The sequence below is a fragment of the Dermacentor andersoni genome, chromosome 5, assembly GCF_023375885.2.
Source record: "Dermacentor andersoni chromosome 5, qqDerAnde1_hic_scaffold, whole genome shotgun sequence".
In the NCBI taxonomy this organism is placed as follows: Eukaryota; Metazoa; Arthropoda; class Arachnida; order Ixodida; family Ixodidae; genus Dermacentor; species Dermacentor andersoni.
Genome location: NC_092818.1, coordinates 48,276,037 through 48,299,619, shown reverse-complemented (window position 1 = coordinate 48,299,619; position 23,583 = coordinate 48,276,037). Strand labels below are relative to the sequence as shown.

The window sequence follows — 23,583 nt, the reverse complement described above, 5'->3', positions numbered from 1 at the left end:
TCAATGTTGCTGGATTCGAGACCCTCGTTATGTAATAAACGAGGAAAGGGGGTTAGCCGAGGGTGCCCACTTTTTTTCTTAATTTCTTTTCTTTTTTTTTCTTGATATGACTAATAAAAAATAAGTTTCAGTTCCGACAGACCGAAGTTGTGGAGATATGATTTCTTGGAAACAATTCAACGGTAAGCATATGTGCTTAGTCGCAAATTTGAAGGAAGGACAACTCGAAAGTGCTAGATTTAGAATTTCTTCAACGAGAAGCCATTGAATTCACTACTGAGACGTCAATGTTGCAATCGCATAATGTCAAGACTTGAACCAATGCGTCAAAACAGGAAAAGGACGGGAAAGAGACGTTCTCTCCTGTCCTTGTCCATTCTTTTTACTTTGGGTGACGTCTTAAGAAATCAGAATAAATAACAATCAACCAGCCCAGCCAAAACTAGTGATACACTACGATTGCAACAGTCGCCTAATGTGAACAACTGGAAGGTAATCATCCTATAATTTTATTTAGATACTTGGATATGAAGCCAGGAAACAGCGGCAACTATCACAGGTGATTTAAAAATATATATAGCCAGGTAAGGTAGATGGCACATATTTAGGTAGTTCTCCACAATAAAGCCACGTTCTGCTGCACTACATAAAGTTACATCCGTTTCTCAAGGGAAGACTGCAATAGCATTTTCCTACAAAGCTGTGTGGAAAGTCAAGGCAAGACATTGAGCAGGAGAAAATTGCCGCAGCCGTCGTTGTAGCCTACCTCCTCCAGTAACATTCCCGATGCAGTGTGGCATCCAACGTAGTCATGCGAACGGCCTGCTCAGGCTTAGATCTAGACGTGTTGTCTTTAGGCAATAATATTTGCATAGCGTTTGACTTGCGAAGTCTAGATAACTGTGGCTAATTCATTAAGCGGCAGGTTCTAAGTCTGGCCATAAGAAAACTAAATCCACGTAGGAAATACAAGATACATAAAAATACCACCAGAGATTTGACCCCCCCCCCCCCCCTGAGATGCCCTCATTACGTGCCTAAAGCTGTATATTTTTTTTATTTGGGCATTTCCACACTAACAAATAAAGTTCAGGTTTGGAAATTCGATGCACAATAAGAATGCTCGTTTTACGAACTGCCCCGCAACACAAGGGCGGGACTACAAGAGAACGCGGACTACTAACAACAACGTTGATCGTAATCATTATAATAAAATTTATGGGTTCCACTTTTTGAAGTAACGAGCAGTGCTCTAGATAACGGGAGCTCCAATTAGAATTGACCAGACAACATAAATACAGAGCAGGTATACGTAGTTACAGAAAATAAAAAGTAAAAAAGAAGATAAGTGGCGCATAACTGGGGAGGTATTCCGTAAGAGTGCAACCAGCGGACATGCCCATATCGTCTGCTGCTGAAGCGCTGATTGGCTGTGGCTGCGGATGCACAGCCCGGCCCAGCCAATCAGAACTGAAGCAGCAAACGATACGGCCATGTCCACTGGTTGGACTCTTACGGAATACCTCCCCTGGACCCATTAGTAAAAAAAATCTGTAATAACGCGAAACAACTCCCGTGAAGAACAATAACCCGTGTATAACTTTACACCCGTGTGAATGCACTGTGTATAACTTTACAGAGCTTTGGTTTAAATATTTAAAAAAATCAAGTGGTACCTCAACGTGATATGGTAGTGAATTTCATAGAGACGTGTCTGAAGAAACGGTAGCAAATATACTATATTTAGTTTTATGTTTCGACATTAACCTGAATAATATTTTAGCGTCAGCAAACGAAGTCACAACGAAGGCGCAGACATCCCCAATAATTAGCCGTTGGAAGAAGCCGACCGGTTTGACGTGTAATGAGAAAACTGGCTGCTCGTAGACTTCGGAGCAGGCTACTATGGATTAGAAGTCAAACGAAGCTCGTCGATAGCGCAGTTGCGATTACCAGGGAGAAGCGTAGTTGGAACAGGTCACGTAATGGTCACCGCAGATAACCAGTGGCCTGTATAAGGGTCGCAGCACGGGTCCCAAGGGAAGGCAGACGACGCTAAGGACGGCAGATGCTTAGGTGGTGTTATGAGATTACGGGACTAGCGGGCACCTAACGGAGTAGGGGTATTCCTTTCCTTAAAGCTAATGCAGGGAAGACGAGGATTAATTAGAAAAAAAAGTCAGATAGATCCTCGTCCTGCAGTAGATATGATGATTGCGAAATTAGCGGTTTTTATTCTTGTAGAACTGAAATATTTGCGCGTTTTGTGTCATTTACTGGTGCCGAAAAAAAAAAACCGTCTGCATCGGCACGCCCCTGCTCGAAAATATTTCTGGCCGGTCTGCATTCATGTGTGTGCTTTGGCCGCGATTGTACAGAGATTATGTATTTGTGTTAGTGTACGCGCCCATATAGAGTGGTGAATATCAGTGTTAAAATGAAGGCAGGTAAAATATTTACTATGAAGCGGACCAAAAATGCATTCGCCTATCCTTGATGAAGATACTCTCCTAGCATAACTACCTTGATAATGCTGTCGTACTTAAGTTCATGAAGAAGAGCCATGCCAAAAGACTAGGCTGAAAGCATGTGCACGGGCACAGGACACCAAGCGCAAACCACGAACTGTCCATTTCTCAATAAACTTACGAATGCATAAGTATGGCCATGTGTTTTTCTGTACTCGCTATCGGTCATTCGTTTCATAGTTTACTGTTTTTTACACAAATTTAGGCACGTTAGGCCACTGTCCATTTTTTTTTTTTTTTGCCGCGTCGCAACGGAGTGGGTACGAAGGGACACTGTATGCGTTTGTCAGCGCTAGATTTTGGGTGATATTTACTGTCCTGTCCGCTCAGATAGCGTGCTTAGCACACAGCTGCTTTCCAGGAAGATCAGTGTGTGTCAGTAGAACGATCGTGCCACCAGTGGATGCCAGAACACCGCCGTGGCTGTGGTATAGCCGATCGTGTGGAGAGCGATTCATATTGTCACGTGGTGGTGACGTTAAGAACACAGTAGCAATACTGTGAAAGGCAAAACTAGATTTTATTGGGCGAACCTGTGCCCACAAAACAGGCTACACTTATAGCACAACGAAAGCGGCGAACACAGTCGGCGATCGTCGAAAAATCTGATCAGCGGGTCAAGCGCGTCGGCTTTTATAGAGCAGTCCTCGAATGTTCCAGACTAATCGTTTGGACCCGCGTGCCTTCCACAAAGTTCTACACCATTCGCGTTACGCGATGAAATCAGATAACGCAAGGTTCGGCGACAACAGACAGCCGGGTAGAAGCATCGATAACTTTCCAGAAACGTCGGATACATGTAGGCGCGTCCGTCGCTGTGCGATTACAGTTGTTAAGCGGCGAAACGTGGTCGCCCGATAAAGATAAGTACACGTGTCAATATTGCTGTACTGCGAGGAACAAGATGGAACACGAGCTAGCCCAGTATTTACCTCCGTGAGAGAGTGATGTGAGTAGCTTCAATGCTTTTGCAGCTAAGAGCCCTCCGCGTTTCGATATAAGACTTGTGAACCATCAACGCGCAAACCGCATATGGGCGTCGATACCGTGACAGCGCGCCAGCGGCTGCAGGGATGCGCCTCTGGTGTCTTGATCGCTATCGCGACAAAATGGCTGTTCTAAATGGTTCTTACAGAAAAAAAAAGAAAGCCCCAAACTATATTGGGTGCAAAAGCAGCTGAAAGTTCACACACGCACTTGAGCACGAAAATAATAAAGGCGGGAAATGCGCTGCCGCAAGAACGTCTGCCCAGACCACGACGAAGCACTTCTCATTTATATATTTAAGGCCCACGAAGAACATTGCGAATGCTGTTAAGGTGGACGCCAACCGTGTGTACGGCAGCGAGCACAATGCAACCGTCGATGTGGTGCACTTAAAAAAAATGCAGTAAAATGGAGCCATTTGGAGCGATAAAATAGTGCGATTGCAAAATCGCCAACTGTAAGGATACATCAAGACCGTTCTTTAGTATTTTTTATCCTGCGCGCGATCAAAGATTGTTGTTGCAGAAACGAAAAGAATTCGAACTTTCTTTTTACAAAATAGAAAGAGATACATGGCAGACTGGGGAACGTTTCTTTACTTTCTGTTGTAAGGTAATTTAGAGCCAGTTTTCCAAGCTGTCGTTTGCGACAGAGAAAAGTGGAACGATACGGAATGCAAGGACGCCGGCCTCGGGAAAGAGAGGGTAGCTCTGGTGTATTCTGCACCGAGTACGCGTTAAAGAACCCCAGGTGATCAAAATCGATTCGAAGGCGCGCTTGTGGCGTTGCCTCGTCATTAGATAATCATTACGGCATGTAACACCCGACGATATTGACACGTGAACTTATTTACAACCTAATTACTTTATTGCACGTGAACTTATTATAACAACCTAATCTTATAACTCAGCGCAAGTCGCGCCGGCATTATTTGGAACTTCCTCGAACGTTATATTTAGTTCTATGTGTTGTGCATGCTTTCGACGAACCTTGCGCAAACAGTTTGTATGCGCGACACGAATTGCGCGCTAGAAGAGTGTACTACAAGGCACGTGGGCACCAGCGATTGCGCTGGAACCTTGGACGAGTCATGTATAAAAGCCGACGCGCATGACCCCCAGATTATATTTCAGACAATCGCCGGCTATGTTCCCTACTATCGTTGTGCTTTAATTGTCACTTGCCTTTAGGGGTGCAAGTTCGCGCAATAAAGATTTAGCCGCGTAATTTACAGTTTCGCTACTGCGTTCTTGACCGCCACTACAACGTGAAGTTATTGTTTATCCCAATTATTATTAATTAAATTGTGGCGTTTTACATGTCGAAACGACGATCTGATTATGAGGCACGCCGTAGCGTAGGACTTCGGAAATTTGGGCCACGTGGGGTTCCTTAACGTGCGCCTAAATCGAAGTATACGGGTGTTCTCGCATTTCGCCCCCATCGAAATGCGGCCGCCATGGCCTTGTTTATTCTACAAAGGAAGGATTACTTTCCATTTACGAAGTGGCCACGTATAGCAAGATCGATTATTTCGCTACTACGCTAAACAATACTTAACCAAAACTGTTTCACTGTTTCCCAAACAACAAAAAGTTTCAGTCATTTATTATACCTGGAAATAACGATTACGTAAGCACATCACGCGAGCGAGCCCGTTCAACACTAAGGTTGTGTTTATGATAAAAACACGTTTCGTTATCGTTGTGTGATATATTATTCTAGTCTCACGCCTAATTACGAGGAAAAAATTGAGCACTAGGAAACGGCGTTTCGGCCTTTTCTTCTTGCTTCTGGTCCTTTTTTACCGGTATAGCTAAAATGCAGTTTGCACAGCATAGTTTGCTGCATGTATCGAGCAAAGCCAATTTTATAATTCTCCATGCAGGTTCTGTACTACCCAGCAAAGTTTAAGAGCGAGAGAAAAAGAACTTCGTAAAAATAAAGCTCAGAGAGTCATTAGCGAGGGACTCTATTTCATGGCGTGATAGTTTCGGTACGCATGCTTAAATAATTATGAATCAACAAAAATATGATATTTCGCGAAGAAGCTGTAATTAATTTCATCCTCAAGGCGCTATTCAATGCATCTTAAAAGAAAGCCCACTGTATAAATAATGAAAGTGTTCCATTTGTTATACGTTCTTGGTTCTCGCATGCACGGTGTCTTGTCGTAGAACTAAATTTTTTTAGCGCGCTCTTGTAGCATAGTGGCGCTGTCAATTGCCAATTAGTTCGTGCATAGAAGTGGCCGTGGCCCTCGCACTCGCACAACCGGGAGTGAGGACCGTGGTCACAGACTCCCAGATCGCCTACGCAAGCTACCGCAAGGGGAACATCTCTCCCGCGGCACTAGCGATCCTCACCAAATGCAAATCACCGGGACGGGCCGTTGAGCTCGTGTGGGTCCCGGCTCACTCGCAAGTGGAAGGCAACGCACTCGCCGACCACTATGCCCGAGAACTGTCAATCCGGGCGGAGGACGAGCCAGAGCTACCGCACCCCGTGACAAGCTACAAAGAAATCACGCAAATGTACAGAAGCGGCAGATGTAGGCTTCCCCGTCCGCATCCGCAACTCAGCCGACAGCAGCAAACGATCCTGCGACGCACGCAAGCGGGGTCGCTAGCGCATCCCGTGCTCTTGCACAAGATGTTCCCAACAGAGCATGACACTTTATGCCCTTTTTGCAGACGGTCAAAAGGCACTCTAGCACACATCATTGCAGAGTGCACTAAGCTCAAGAACCCCCCACCATCCCTACCCCCCACCCTCCCCAGCCCCAACCCCCCCGAGCGATGGGAGACCTTGTTGTCCAGCCCCGACCTACCGACCCAGCTCGCGCTGGCGGCTAGGGGCCAGGAACTGCTGGACGCATATGGGACCTGCGAATAAGGTTCCACCCCATCTGGTGCCAGCGCGCACCAACCGCCACTAAGCGCTCAGTTCAAAAGTTGATTCTCTCTCTCTCTTTCACTCTGTCTATTCGCACTTTTTGGTGGTTCTCAATCGCTCCGGGCTGCTGGATAAAAGTTGTGGTTATTATTTTTTTTTTTAATATTTAAGATCTCCCTGCCTTTCTCTCATTTGAATCTCTCTCTCTCTCTCTCTCTCTCTGTCTCGCTCGCTTTTTAAGACCTTATACTCTCTATTCCTATCCCCCTAATCGAGAACACTATCTTCTTTTATTTCAGTTTTTGTTTTTTTTCCTTTCTCCATGGTTACGAAGAATTGGTGCTCGGTCTAATAGCCGTTTACTCGTCTCCACAGAGACACGCTTCTGTCGGTGGTATTACACGCACTGATGCGCACAAATAATTGTGCAGCGATGAGGCCCCTTTATTTATATTAATCGGTGAAGTCTCAACAGGGTATTCTGCTCGACTATTCTGCTCGAATGAGGAGTTCCAGCGAACGATTTTTTCTTCTTTCTTTTTTCGTTATTTTTTTCTTCTTTTTTTATGGTTCTATGAGCTATCAACTGTAGCGTGTCAGAATCGGTATGCGCAAAAACATTGGTGTCACACCGAAAAAATTAAAACAATAAATGCGTAGTAGGTATTCAATAGCTAAGTACAGACCACGCTTCCACGCTAGACTTATCTTTATTCGAGACTGCTTAAAAATGAATAAAATAAAAACGGGTCTCGGAAAGTTTTTTATACACTTCAAAGCAACGCTACCCGAACAAGCGAGTCAGCAAATATTAAAAAAGTACTTTCTTTATTTATTCACGATACCTTATAGGCTTTTATTCCAAGCATTGCGTAAAAAGACCTAGCAAGAGCGTAAAAAAGATAGAACGATAACAACTTAACAAGCTGTATGTAGGAATTAAGTCATTAATTAATATACAGCCATAACTGTAGCCATAGGTTCATAGCACGTCCGGCGAAAACGCTATACCACGTACCATATCCAGCTTTTCCGGACACGTACCAACTAGCGCCCCAAGCGGCCCCGGCACGAAGCTAGCGCGTTTTCAATGGAACGAGCGGGTTTTTCGCGAATAAGAAAAGCTGCAGGCCGATTATTGAAAAACGCAGGTGACACACATGTTCTAGAAGACAATCCACACGAGCCAAATGCAGTGATCACTCTATGGCACGTACGAATTTTGTTCCCACAGCGGTTAAAGTTTTAGCAATGGAAGCCTATGGAAGCGACGAAAATTTGTGCTCGATTTTTGAGGCAAGAACGATGACTGTAATAAAACTATACCGTCTATCGTAATACGCAGTGCAGCGTATGTAGTCCGGAGACCCAGCTTTCGATTGATGCCTATCTTGACTCTCCACATATAGTGTAAGACTGTTCCCGAAAGCGATTTTTGTAACACTGTCGTGAAAATTCACGTGGTATGTATAAAAACATGAGCGTACCGCCTGCCGAAGTCTCGGTAACCGTGGCCGAGTGGTAGAATAGCGAGCACCTTTAGTCCCGCGTCACGGTCGCCGCGGTTCGATTCACGCTTCGCAGTTTTTTTTTTAAACCGCATAGGACCTAGTTTTGTAGCCTCTCACTAGATGGCAGAATCACAAAACTCAAGATTTGCTTTCGGTTCTGGTTTACCAGTGGTGCTCTTGAAATATTATGCTTTCTATTTTTCCTTCATAATACGTAGCAGTATCGTGTTCATTTGTCAAGTCATCGCTTTTATGAAGATTTGATTCATTGGACATCATAACTAGAAGCTTGCGCATGGCTTTGTGTTATGAAAAAAAAACTTTCGTGCTTTGTAGCGTGGAACCTGGCAGAACAATATAGCTATTCTTATTGCGTTCTTCTGGAAGGTCCGTTTTCTTCGACTTTCGGCTGTCCTTAATGGCACACACTCCAAGCGAATCACGTCCACCTGTGCCACAATGCCACCCGGTGGCCAGTGCCATTCCTATGCAACATTCGGGTGGAACAAAGGGTCTGCTAGGCTGAGTCGCTGCCCGAACGTTAATTATTTTGAAAGATTCATCCAAATAAGAAATGGACCAACTAGGAGAAGATGTGCAGCGTCTGGATTAATAGCTACTCTTAATGTGTTCCCTACAGCCAAGTGGTATCAATCCGTAGGTGTGGCTGTAAAAAACCATTTGACTAAATGTCCCGTGCTATGTCTGCCCCGGTCGCTCTACAGAGAAGCTAGCTTGGCAAGCCCTCAGCATTTAGGATCAACATATGGTTTCCTTCGTTCGGCGCATTTCCTTTTAATGCGCAGCATTCTTTGGCGAGTACCCCAGCAGTTTGGCAGCAAAATCGTGCAAAATCGTGTCTGTAACGCCAAAAGCTTGACGCATTTCCCATATAAATATATAGGTCTTCATAGAAAGGGTTGGGGTGGCCAACTTGAAATTGGAAGTGGCATCAGCATAAATTCGGGCGTGATACAGAAATGGGTCAAGCTGAATTTGGTAGTGATATGGGAGTGGCCCTACCTAAATTTGGGGTGAAATGGTAGTGAGCCAAGCTGAATTTGAGGCTGATATGGGGGTGGCCCAACCTAAATTTGAGGTGATATAGGGGTGGGTAAGCCTAAGTTTGGGGGAATATGGGGGGTGGGCCAGCCTGGATTTGGGGATGATATGGGGGTGGGAGAACCTAAATTTGAGGCTGATATGGGGGGTGGGCCACCCTAACCATGGGCGTGATATGGGGCTGGGCCAAGCTGAATCGGGGGGGGGGGGGGGGTGTAGGGGGGGCTAACCTAAATTTGGGAGTGATTTGCGGTGGGCCATCCTAAATTTGAAGTGATAGAGGGGTGGGCCAGGGTAAGCTTGGGGCTGATATGGGGGTGGGCCAACCTGGATTTGGGGATGATATGGGGGTGGGCCAACCTAAATTTGGAGATAACATGGGGACGGGCTAACCTAACCATGGGAGTGATGTTTGGCTGGGCCAAGCTGAATTGGGGGTGGGTGATGGGTGGACTAACCTATATTGGGGGATGATTTGCGGTGGGCCATCCTAAATTTGAGGTGATCGAGGGGTGGGCCCGCGTTAGTTTGGGGCTGATATGGGGTGGGTCAACCTCGATTTGCAGGCGGTATTGGAGTGGGCCAATATAAATTTAGTGGTGTTGTGGAGGCGGGCCAATCTGTATTTGGGGGGGATATGGGGTTGGTCCTATCTAAATGTGGGGGCAATCTCGGAGTCGGCCAATCTGAGCTTGGGGGCGATATGGGGGTCGGCCAACTTAAATTTAGGGGTGCGTCAACTGGAAATTTGGGGGACGATTTATGGAATTTCGTGGGTGGACCAACTTGAAAATTAGGGGTGGCCCAAATGAAATTGGGGATTGGGCCAACTCCAAGTTTAAGGCTGGGCGAAAAGAAAATCGGGCGTGGCCGACTTTAAATTTGGGGGTGGGCCAATATAAATTTGAGGGTGTGCCAACTTGAAATTTGGGCGTGGGCCTATTTAATGTTTGGGGGTGGGCCAATTGAAATTTGGGGGTCTGTTTACGAATAGTTAGGCAACACCAGTGGTGTTTCTGCATCTTTTTCATCATCGCAAAGTACGTATATTAATAAGTGTTACTTAATAAGTGTTACTCCTTAAGGTGAGCTACCTCTTGAGCATTCCCAGCCCACTGGGCTAATAATGCCACAGAAGTACTCTCATCGTGACAACTGCGACGTTCAATGTGGAGATCACAAGAACAAATCGCAGACCGAGCTGACCATTTTCACACCAATGTTATCGCTAACACTACTCGCTCGTGCTAGAGGCAACACAAGCTTACAGCGATCATAATTCAACTTTCACTCGCACGCTAGTCGACACGCCCTGAGTGCACAATTTCGCCAATCATTGGATAGAACCTTGCTGGATGTTTTACTGTCATGTTGCGTCGTTTTTCACGAGGGCCGTCTCCCGAAAGGAGTATACATTTTTGAAATTGACGAGGCAAGCTAGTACATAACTCATACGAAGCAAGTGTATAAACGGTTATAGTGATTTTTCAAAAATGAATATAAGTAAATAAGATTTCAGATGGTATTGTTTCGACCGTGCATGACAACGAGTTTTTCCCGCCTATCACAGTGCTTTGACCAAAAACCTAATCATTTTGCTCAAACGTGTTGCCCCAATACTACATGTGCTAAATGTACAAAAGTGCGGTGCGTGGTCAGAGCTTCAAAGCCAGTCTATTTTGTGTACGGTTGTTGATATTGTAGTAATGTGGAGTTTTCTTCTTTATAAGAGCACAAAAAGAAAAATATAACAGATGGTAGCTAAGCGCAAATTACATTGGAAGATCTGAAACCAGCAATTATTTTTAATTTGAGGGTTGGTCTTCTCCGCCGGTAGATCACTGTCCGATCACTTCAAAGAATTTTGTTTGTGTGCAACAGCAGCAAAACGAAGATACTACCATTTCATTGCCAGAACCTCTATGCCCTCCACACACACAAGAAGGACACCAGATAATTGGCAATATCAGTTTAAAAACTGACATTCTTTTGCTAATTTCAGTGTAGCGTAGTGCCTTCGGATGGAGTATTTTCTTAGTATCAGTCCAGTGTTAGCAGTGAGAAGCAGTTCGGTCTACTAGTCCAATGAGGGCATACTAGCCATTGTAGCGCTTTACTGTAGGACAAGTTAAGTGCTAAAAACTTGGTGTGCCTTGTCCTTTCCGCAGGTCGTCCATCCATTCTGTTATGGTGACGATCAACGTTGTGTCCGTCAGGCCTCCTCCTCATTTTTAGCTTCACCATCGCGAGAGTGGACAGAGAAAGGAAGCTTTCTTCACAATCAGCCACAGCGGGATTCCACCACTCGTAACTGCTGCAATTTGCGTTCAGTGGCTGGGCATGCTAACCACATCCTTAGTTTCACAATGACTAGAGTACGCAGAAAAAGTAGAGCTTTGGTCGCTATCACTACCACGAACTCATGTCAATGCAGATATAAGTACGTGCAGGGGCTGGGTATGCTAACTTCTCTGCTACCACCTGCTTCCACCACCTTAGATTTCCTAGGCATACCTGCTTCTTGTTTTCATCGCAGACGCATGCAGGATAAACGCGGATAACTAAAGAATCTCAGTGCCCTTCCACTCTATGAAGAAACATGACCTGCAAAGCTGTGTATGTAGGCCCCTTAATGGCGTATTGCACCTCCACCGTATGTCAGCCCCGCATTGCACTGTATTCGGGATCGGCTCACGTATAGTGTGAAGAATGGCGAGCTGCAATGCAAGATTGCCACCCAGTTACGACTGGGGAAAGCAACATCTCGGGAGCATCGCCGCGAACTTCTAGCCACAGCGTGACTAAAACGACTTTGTGTCGGGGAACAAGACGCGCATCCCCCACTCTCCGTCGCTTCAGCTAGGATGCGTTCGATGAAGCGGGCTTTGTGCTGAAACCGCCGCCATCCTCTAGCCTCATCGCCGTTGTGACGAAATGAGTTCGGCGGGCGAACTATTGTGCCCAAACTCCCCAGCGCGGACCTGATCTGCTGCGCGTGCGCGAGCTGCCGCGGGAAAGCCGTTTTTTGTTGCTTCCCACGCGCCGACCGAGACGCAGGACAACGAGCTACTCAGAATGGCTCCGAGCTACCTAAAACGGCTCCCCTCTGACGTCGGTTCCGGACATTCGCACGTGGGTGCCTTTGTGTGTGTAAACTGTCCTGCGGGGCGGCGGCGAGTTTACAATGAGTAAACGAACGTTCGCGTCACCTTGTATCGCGGGAGGACCGAGTGTTTAAAAACTGCTGTGGTGCGAATGCTCGACACACTTTTTCTTAAGCAGTCATGTTGGACTGACATTTTTTCTCAGCCAGTCATGTTAGACTGATGCACTTTTCTCAAGCAGTCATGTTAGACTGATTTAAATACTGTAAATAAACCCATATTCCTCGTTCTCGATGAGAAGCAGTTCTTCCCTTCATCAACGTCCTCAGCGTGGATAAGTTGGACGACGGCATGGGCCAGCTAACTTCGAATTCATGCCGGACTCCAATCTTGACAACGGATCACGAGCGACGGGATTGAGCCCCCAATCCTGACAATGGGGAGTGCTTAACACCTGCTTCATCTCCGCCGCGGGTCTCCCCGGCATCGCGTTACATTCGGGATCAGCCCACGTATGGGGAGCGCTAAACGCATGCTTCACCACCATTGCGGGTCGGGCCGGTTTTACGCTATCTTCGGGATTTGGCTCTACACGCGGACGCGATAGTGGGGACAGTAGCCCTTAAGAGGAAGCTTTAGCTGCGGTGGTCCTATCTAAATAAATGTATAAGGAGAATTCGTTTTTTTCGACAGCCACTGCATATAATTTGACAAGGTTTGTTGCATTTAAAACAAAAACTTAAAATGTAGTGTCTATTGGTTTCGAATTCTTGATTTAGGTCATCATTTGTTTATTCAATATTGTCAATAATCGCAAATTTTAAGAAAACGAAACCATCAAGTTCACAACTCTCTTTCGGCAATGAAAACTAATATCAAAATTATGTACATTGCATCTAAAAGCACATCTAAAGCAGACAAAATTGATATATTACGCATGAATCTTAAAAAATTTAGTAATATGGAAATACAGCTTTTCCACAACCCTTATTCACAACGTAACGACTTCACGTAAGATATAAATCGGCATATTGGATTTGTCCGCTTTGAATTGTCTAATGGATGCTGTTTACAGAACCGCGATCTCAGTTCTTGATATGGACTTACTAATTTGTAAACTTCGTGCTTGTGTACTTTTCGCACTTTCGAATTTTTTAATATCTTTTGCCTAAATTCAGGCCCTAAATAGAATTTCCGCTTCTGATAGTCACTAGAATTTACCTTTCTCTCCCGAATCCAACAAATTTCATTAAAATCTGTCCAGGGGTTATCTAAGAAAAGCGTTTCGGCGTTTTACATCTATTTGAATAGGCTGAGTCGGAGCTTCCTCTTAACGACTTCGCTGTAAAAAAAAAAAACAGAATAAAAGAATAAAAAAAAACGCTGCAGCCATCAATATCGCCGCCTCAGATTTCGTCATGATGGCACCGTCACTATCGGCACGGCTCCGTGAGCAGCTACCAAGCTGTTCACTTTCGTTATCTTCCTTCCCTTGGCGGTCGCGCATTGTCTTGATGCCAGCGACGCGCTTAATCGGCACCATCATTCCGTCCTGCATCGCTTCTGCGACCAAGCAAGCTTTCGGCGGCACACGTACACTGCCGCATTGACACCAAAACCTTAAACTGCTTGCCTTCGAGAAAACAGCCTGAATAAAAATGGAACGCGACTATAAGGCCACGGGGAACATGTTCGCGGGGCCATACTCTTGATGACAGCATCCCAAAAGGCTAGATGTGGTCAGGTTGACTTTACAGGTTTGGAAGGAATGACGGACGGTCTAGTTGCTTCATTATCACATAAAGAACAGCGCTTGAAGTTGTTAGCGCAATTTGTGTGTGGGTTCCTCCTTTGTGTCCCGTCGTGAACTGCTGTTCTGTCTGCGGCTTTACATATGTTCCTTTTCTGCGTCAGTTACGCCTTCCAAGAGTGTTTACTTGGAAAATTTTTCTTCGCATGGCTCTTACAGAAGCATGTTTAGTCGAAAGTTTTTCGCTTGGCTGCATAATCTCGAGGACGGGCTCCAAATTGCTCATTTTCTTTAGCCACGTAAGAACCATTACTGAAAATTTAATTAACGTAGCTTTGTTAATTACGCAAACAACTTCTCAACTTACTCCGCATCTAGAGATTACCAATCTGAACACTCGAATGATAAAATGATGTTAACATTGTTTGTATCGTTTCAATAGTTTTGTTTCGTGCAGTTAAAAGCAGCCGGCATATTGATGGTGCTGTAGACTTCTTATAAAGTAAGTGTGAAAGTTTGGACCGGTTATCTTGGCACAAATCAACTTCATGAGCTTAAGCACATATGCCCAACCTTGCACGACTGCCTTTACAACCGATTCTCATACATTATACAAGAAGCACCTCAGCGCTACGGTACATCCCACAAGGTGTGCGAGAACATTGTGCGCGCTCCCGATTAGGCTTCTGAGCGTTGATGGCATCAGGCTCTCTTTTCTGGCATCATAATGAATAAAAATAGCTGCCTGGAGGAAAGCATTGGGTACATTTTCAGTACTTTGTAACATATGGATCAGCACGGATATGTACGTTAGAACGAAAAGTACTGAAATATTAACATGAGGATTTCGCTGGATGTATTTTAGCTGTCTAATGATAAGATCTAAAGAAAAAATACTGTGTTTTTGTGACAATTATTGCTGACATGAAATATGAGCTCCGACACAGTACCCGTGGTGGAACTGGCCCCGGGACTACTGGGCTACATTGAACCACGATACGCTGGTTTGATAAATACCAGTAATTGGAAAGTGGTTCGCGCTTGAATTTCCTGTATGTCGGCACCGCTGTGGAGTGTTGGAGGCCCTTCTTAAACCACAAGCACTATTTTTCAGCTAATATTGAAAGCAACTGTATTCTTTTTTTTTTTTTTTTTGGGGGGGGGGGGGGGGCTTTCTTTAGCGTCTAACCACAGTTCCAAAGTTATCAGTTAGCTCAAGATGCGCCTGCATGTGTTTCTAATATCCAGTATGTTGTCACGGATTCAATAGCGAAGGAGCATTATCTTATCAGATTGCACGCGTGAAGCGAATACTGGCGTACATTCTCCATCACATTTGAGGACCCGAGATTGCGCTGCAATGTACGAGCCTTTCAATCTGACGAACTGACGCCTTGATCCGTAGACCGGAATCAGAGGGAGCACTTTGCGCGCAGCCATCGTTGCGCTTTTAGCGTTTTTTTTTCCAGCGCAAACTCACCTTATAATGAGTTATATTCGTGACTCACTCTTTTGGAAGTGTTTTGTTCTTGACATCCCTACAATGTGAGAGTATAGAGGTGCTCCATCTTCATTGAGTGAATACTGGGAAACGGACTAGGCCTTTTCTTGCGTCTGCGTTTACACATTTACCGCACCAATTTATTTTTTATAACCTAATTTGGATAATAAAGTTTTTCATCCATCATCCATCCTAATTTGGAGGCTGTAAAGCACAGCAACCTTTTATTAACAGGAGGTTTTAATAACACAGAAAATTTAAATGCTTATTAGTGGGCTTTCACCTCATGGTAAGGAATTTCAATAAAGATATCCTTATGATAAATAAAAGCCGATCCTCTTGACAACGTTTAATCTGAGTTCCTCTTTGCAAGATGATACAGACTTGCAGATGGTTCGTATCGGGGGCCCTCGACATATGTCTAACCGTCAAACAAAGAGTTATTCCGAATGTTTCATTTCAGGAAGGCGTGTTATCCTCCTGTCTTTCATTCCCGTTCGCAAACACGCATAAGACGAAAGTGCTGCATGAAGAGCGTCGCTAGTCCAAACCAACGAGCTACCGTAACTCACCTCGCTTATATCGCTGTCATTTAGGCTTATATAAGAAATACATATATTTTAAATCGACGCATCACGAATCCAAAAAGAGCTGTCCGTGACCAGGCCAGCTAGGTTTCTTTCATTTCGCACTTCGTAGTAGCGGCTAATAGTAGCTCACGAAGCAGAGCACTGAGTGTGGATATGGCAGAGAAGGTGTTCTATATACTGTCTCGTCACCCACCGAAAATTGCCCGCCGTGCTACTGGCCATTCCTAGAAAATTGTATATGTGACGCCCAGCCATTTGCAACACTGCAACTTTGTTTTGCGATTGGAGAGTCCAGGTGAGAGAAAGGACGGTTATGGAGATAAAGACACGCTATTTTCTGCAGTAACTTAGGAATGCATGAATGAATGCCTTCATTTATTGAGAAAAAAGAAGAGCAAGCATCAGTGGAAGCACGTCTCAGCAGATTGGGAAAGAAGCGGGGGACAAAGAGGAAAAGCTAGAGCCCGGGTGGCAGGCGAAGTCGCAGTTTAGGGGCGAGAGAATATAAGCAAGAGTTGGTGAAACCGGTTGAATTGCAGTGTATATAAATGTGTGATGTGGCGAGTAAATGATTGGAGTCACCGCCCAGCATCCGTCCTTTGCGGTAGTATAAGCACCCGCCGTTCTTGGTTACAAGCGTTTACTGAAAACCAATCTTCGCAATTAATTATTCGTCAGCCATACCTCGCCACGATTTCTTAGTGGCAGGGTCAGTGGATTTCAACTACGCTGTCGCGACAAGTTACGACCATAACGTGACGCTTGCGGTTACGGTTGCCATACTCGTGACTCTTACTATTGCGCGAATACTATAATCATGGGTTTACTGCACAAGTTAGTGAACAGACATTTTATAACCGCGTTTCCCACCTTACATACGCTCAACGCAAGCACCATTGCAGCATGTTACGGTGCGCGTCCCTTCAAGACAGAGACGAAAACAAAAGAACGCGTTAGAAGACAGGGTACCGACTTGGGCCCCGTGCCAAACATATCCAAGCCAACAATATTTATTTTATTTCAGTACCCTAAAGGCCCAATGCGGGCGTTACATAGGGGGGGGGGGGGATTCATCAAAGAAAACTTAACAATATACGACACAGAATATAAACGGCTGAAGACAGGAATAAACAAGTTAATAAGCCAGGTACAAGTTAATAGGGGGAAAAATGGCTAGGAACAGGTACTGAAAAAATGCACATGTAGCAACTCCCACAAAACAAAACAAAAATCGCACCTTCAGAAGTTACAAGACATGTCATCTAACATTCCACGGAACGTTACGGCTCACACGCACATACTGAAAAAAAAAACGAAAAAAAAACACACATCATTCTACAGTGGGATTTTCTAAGTATGACCAAAGAGCTGTTTGAACTGATGATGTTCCAGCGATAGCCGCAATGCTAGAAGGAAGCGAGTTCCACTCTTCAATAGCCAGGACCAAAGGTGAGTATTTGTATCGTTCTGTCCGAGCGAAAATGGGTTTAGTCTTCTTCATGTGATCTACACGAGCCGATGTGTGCGGCACCGGGAGAAGACGTGAACTTGCGAATGGTGTGTTTCTGTGGTAGAGAGCATGGAAAAAAGATAAACGGCTGAATTTTCTGCGCATGACCAGAGGCGGGAGATGGAGCGATATTTTCAGTGCTGTTACACTTTGATACCGAGAGTAACCGAAAAGGATGAATCGAGCAGCCTTGTTTTGGATAGATTCCAGCATATTAACAAGATAGGTATAATGAGAGTTTCAGATCACGGACGTGTATTCTATCACAGGCCTGATTAGCATGTTGAATGCGTGTAGTTTTGTGTCCTGGTTGGCTTGGTGTTGTCGGCGTTTCAGAAGACGAAGTTTTTTTAAGTCTTTGGTAGTAATCAGTTCAATGGGACGTTCACATTAAACAGATGTGCACAAAAGCATATAGACAGCTGGGATACCTTCGCAGGAAACTTGCACTGGCACCTTCCAAAGTTAGGCTAGCAAGTTATAAGGCCCTTGTAAGGCCAATCCTTGAATACGGCAGTATTGTCTGGAATCCGCACCAAATCTACCTTCTTAATCAACTGGAGGGAATTCGAAATAAAGCTCTCCGGTTTGTGTATTCGCAGTATTCACGTGACGTCAGCATAACCGCACTACGCAACCGGCCAAACATTCAAACATTGGCAAATCGCCGAAGCGTTGCTGCCTTAAAGTTTCTGTACCTTCTTTATCATGACAGCATTAATATAAGCAAACACGAGTACCTAAAACCACCATACCAGCGCTCAGCCAGAACAAACCACGACAAGGGTATCAGACCATATACCTCCCGCTGTAATACATTCAAGTATTCCTTGTTTCCGTCAGTCATATAATTATGGAAGAAACTGCCACACGACATTATGTCCTCGGAATCTGTCATCACATTTTCTGTCAAGATTGAAAGTTTTTTTGATCAGCAGGTTGCGCCGCTGTAGAAAAAAAAAAGTGCTGCGCACGGAGTGTATGTTTCATGTGTATGCTGATCGCAGTTCTTTTTAGTGTATTCTTTTACTGTGTATGCCGCTTGCAGTTCTTATTCCAAAATCAGTGTATAACGCGTACCCTTTCCTGTTAGTCTGTACTGTTTTAGGATTTTCTTTTCTTTCATTTCTTATTTTCGGATCTTTTTTTTTTTGTTGGCAATCTGAACTTTTCGTTGTTTTTTTTTTGTTCCCACTCGTGTAAGAGCCTGTCAAGGCTTACAGTATTAATAAAATAAATAAAAATAAGAATATGAGTGCTCCAGGATAAATACGAGCTACAATTTACACCGAGGTATTTTACCGACGCTGAAGTTTCAATGATAGTATTATTAACTGTGTAGACATTAGGAATCGTCTTAGCAGCGGAAGTAAACTTGAGATGTTTAGTTGTGTCTGCGTTAATTACCATCTTCCCTGCTGCACCAATGAGTTAGTTCATCAAGATCAGTCTGGAGAGCAATTATGTTGACAATCCTGCCGTCGTTTCTATGCAAAGAGGTTTTGTATTTAAACTTCTGGAGTGACAGTCCAATTCGCCACCTACGGGAGCGCGTGAAGCCGCCGGCGGCCATATTGTTAGAGGAAAAGGGGCACGGCTACAGTACGTGGCTGCGGTATACGCGCGACGCAACTGTGCTTGCGGTTCTGCGATGAAAAATAAAATCAGGCCCCTTTAGGAAACATATCAGTCCGGCACTGTGTGTCGCTGTTGTAAAAAAAAAAAAAATGTCATGGTGGCGGGTGCCTTGTGTTCTGTGTACTATATGTTGCGAGAACTGAAAAACAGTCGTTTCCTGTTTTCTTCATTCAGTAACCTGCCGCGTGCATCGGCACTGTGATGCCCTTTCGTCAATACGGGGTGCCGGGCCGTATTGAGAAAACATGACCTCGAAATATAGTATCCTTATGCCATTTCTGAAAAAAATCACTATTTGTGTAAATGAGCGTTTTTGCTTTAAACCTAGAAAACAAGAAAAATATTTTACGGTAGGTCTCATTTTTCTCCAGCGTTTCAGTTCTAGCTGAAAAGAGTTGGTGAAAGCAAATTTACAATAAAGCTAAGGTGACCCAGAATCTGCACGAAGCCGCAAGCCTACATGCGCTCCAAGAGGGTAACCTGCCAAAGTTAAGGTCACGCGTCACTGGCGGCTCAAGCAATCTTTACTTTTTTTTTTTTTCGTTTCTGCATCCGTTCTTCCTGCGTCTGCGGCAAAAACGAGAAGTGGGAAGGCAGATAAACGGAAATTGGTGGAGGCAGGTGGTAGCGTAATGGCTAGAGTGCCCATCTCCCAAATGCAAGATGCTGCATTTGGGAGATGGGCTCGAATCCCGGTGGTTTGTTTGGGAAGACAGCTTTCTGTGCTCTCTGGTGACTGTGACGCTCAGAATTAGGCGGCAGCCTGACGACAACGGTCGCCTTCAACGTAACAGAATAAGCGGGCGTGCAAGGTCACACTTAAAGCCGAAAGTACATTCAGAGGAAATACGCTATGCTCTTGTCGACAAAAAGAAAGTGATGAGTAACGAGCGGTGTTGTAGAGCGAAGCTGTAGACCGATAATGTCACCATAGACAGGACCACGCTCCAATCCCGGTGCTCAGCGGAAATATACGTCGACAGCATGTCAACTAGCGTGTGATTGATACTTCATTAAGGTCGTTGCGTGTTTGTGTTGTGTCTAGCAGGAGCGAGTAGTATAGGAGATGACATTGGAGAGAAGGCGGTGAGCGAAGTCCACGAAAAGTAATTGAGGATAGCCATATTGAACGTTGACGTCGTGTTGAAGAAAGCCTGCGACTTCAGTTGCTCAGCCGACAGATAGGCTTGAGTGGTAGCATACCACTGGGCGTATTTGGTAACCACAGCGATAGACGCACACATTGCGGAAGTAAACAGAGGAAAGGGACGTAGTGAGTTGGCCACCCTTTTCGAGCTCCGGTATAGTTTGAAAAATGAATGTGGCGAAGTATGACGCACCAAATAGTATATGCCAACGCAAATGAATCAGCGTGGTCATACTTGCGCGACATGCCACGGTGGCCTGCCACCAGGACACCATGAAGTTGCAGCGATGACAGTTTTCATTGGGTACTTGACAATAAAACGAGCACATCAGAGACGTCCGAGGGATGTCTCTACGGTATAAGAGCACATCGCTTCCCGCCACCCCCGCCTGAATAACTAAATCATGAATATAAGCTTACGAATAGGGGCATCATAAGATCGAGCACAAGGTAGGGCGCTTGTTGATTTTGTTCAGGATGACGTCAGCGTTTCACTCAGCGTTTATTTCTGAGAAAATGAGTTCAAGTTACGTTTATTTGCATCACAATGGCGCGCGTAATCAGGCAAACATTGACAGCATTTCATTAGAGGGTGCCTGACTACTCTGTGGAGATTACGTTTAACAATGACAACAAACACAGAAAGCTTTGCTTACATGGATTCGCACATACGTGGGATCCACATAATTTTGTGACTATCAATTTAGATGCTTCAGAATGGCGCTCATTAACGCTATATTTCCATCCACAGTGAGCAAAAGCGGCTGTCCTATCCACAGTAGAACTGATTTAAATGGCATTAATCCCATGGACATTATATCGTCGCACAACTCTTGAATACAATTAAGCGTCAGGAGTTGTGCGCGAGGTCTTTGAGTATGTGGATAGTCTTTATGGCGTTCGATAGCTTCTAATCTACATTGCGGCTATATAATAAAGGCGGGACGGCAACATGGTAAAGAATATGGAGAACATGCAAATCCCGCATATATTACTCCACAATAACTTTAAATAGCGTTCTTGCTTCACGCACGTGGATAACCGCCATAGGAGACTACTTTGGAAACTAACTGCAAGTACTGTATATGTCGTACCCAAGGTTGTACCTGGCCTGGTGGCCAGTAAATGTGACGTAATATTGCGAGCAGCTTCGGCCATAGCATGCTAACGGACGACGACACAGACTGAAGTGACTAGCGCAAGGGTGGACAGGGGACACTAAAGAGGCTACAAGGACAAGCGCCCAGTTGGAAGTTTGCGCGTATCCTTGTCGTCACTAGCCCGGTCTCTCACACCTTGCGGTGACACAGAGACAGTTTGCTCAACTCTTGTGTCGTGACTTTTGTGTCAAGGTGAAAAACCAACATATCCATGTATATGTCTTAATACTTAAGCACATCTAGATTTGCAGCTGCGGCGATAGCCCATGAGTGCGCATTGTAAAGTCGCTAGTGAAATAATTGTGTGCACCTTAACGAATTCGACAGGGGAAAATCAAAATCCGTCCACGACGGCGTCTCTAGTAGGCGCTGTGTGATGTTCGGACGTTAGCAATGTGTGCCGGCTGAAGAAAGGCTGCCCCGAAGTGCTTCTGACGGTTAGGCTAGCTTCTTTATTCCGTAGAAGGGAAAAAAAAGAAAAGGAAAAGGAAAAACACAAGAAGAAAAAAAAAGAACCGCATCAAAAGCCCAGAATCAACCATTGCTCGTCGCGACTAAACGCTCTTAGGATGACGAGCATTTCCAGGCGACGAGCGGCTATGCTTTATCAAGAACACTGATAACGCCGGCGGGACAGGCATTGTGGCGAAGTTCAATGAGCAGGGATAGCTTTTAATTATTTTATTTTTGTTTTGTTGACGTCATCACGCGTCACCGCGGGAAGTTTGAAAAGTTTAAGGTCAGTACGCCACGTGGTGGCACTCACGCGAACTATAAACCTTGTGTCCAGAAAAGCTGGATACGCAAAAGTTATCTGAACCTGCATGTCAAAGTGAAAAAAAAATTCCGCTTTCCTATAGATTCCAACCAATCATTTAGTTAGTGTCCAAATTATTTTATGCGGTGCGAAACGTGCCGTGTTTCAGAGTCTACTGTATAGTTAAGGTTGCCAGACACTTCTAAATGACCGCAACTCTCCCATCCACCCTTTAACCACTTGCTTCTCCGGTTCCCCGTAGCAGGCAAGTGAAATTGTTTGTGGAAAAAAAAAAGGCAAGCTAGAAAAGATAAGATCGTGGTCTTCATTGCGGGAGAATGCTGCACTTCAACTAAATAAGTCCAGTAGTAAAAAAATCGCTAAAATCTGGTGCCGTCTTTTAAAAAAAATTATCTTGCTCGTTCCGCTTGCTCATTATTCGAAAGTATTAGTGCTACACAAGTTTGAGCACGGACTTAGAATTCAATAAAGGTAAAATTCGTAGTTTCTTTCTTCTTTTTGGCGAGTTTAAAAACGCGTCTCTAATTTGGCTACAACTTGATTCGTGGCTCTGATGTGGCCTCTTTCTCGTTGTGCGTGGCAGTTTTCCTTTGAGAATATGCTATCTGGCTTAATTACCATTTATTGACCTAAACTCTCAGCTTGGCTAGTTGGTAGACTGTTCAAGGTCAACAATGATGCGAAAAGACACAAAATGGACGAACATGAAGTGACAGGATTAGTGAGCTCGTCCCGTCACTCAATGTCCGTGAATGCTTTGTTTGTGGGTTGATTAATTATCCCGTGATGCAATAAAGCTCGAGCAGCAGCCGCCATGCGTTCAAGCGACCTTCCACGCACTATTTGGTTCTGCAGGTCGGCACGAAGCAACGCAAAGTGTCACCGCAGATGCTTCAACAAAACACTATGATTAAAGCGATTTCATTATGTAGAGTGTCAACCGCAATTCCCTTGTTGAACGTACTTTTGTGTTGAAGGTGTGTTTCAAATGACTGTAAAACTTTATGGCACAGTTCATTAACCCCTAAACAGCACAAACGTCTTTTTCTAAGTCCATAGCAATGCTAATGACAACACAAAGGAACTAACTGTTAACTTTCGAATGAGAAAGAAAATTATAAGCGATGAAAGATAAGAGATAAAAGGAAATGTCACGAAGGAGCTGGGAAATGAGTCCGGCTATTTACCAGTCGCGAGGTAATTTTGCCTTCGTTCTATCGTCAGCCCCGACTTTCCTGCTTCGAGCATCAGTGGTACTTGCATCATTAGCGCTTACTCTGCGCTGTTGTTCATTCTTTGATGCTTGTGCGAGTCGCTAAAGTCCACCGTTTAATTCGTTCATTCCTTATGATGCTTAAAAATGGAGATTGTGCAACGCTTTGTTTTGTGTGCCGTGAGCCTCAAACGAAACACGCGGTCATG

At 44.8% G+C, this 23,583-nt stretch overlaps 1 protein-coding gene across 1 annotated transcript in view; it reads right to left on the bottom strand.

Moving 5' to 3' along the window:
- Positions 1 to 23,583, bottom strand: part of LOC126530360 (nephrin-like) — a 414,009-nt gene that overhangs the window by 371,503 nt on the left and 18,923 nt on the right. The gene's annotated exons all lie outside the window — the stretch shown is intronic.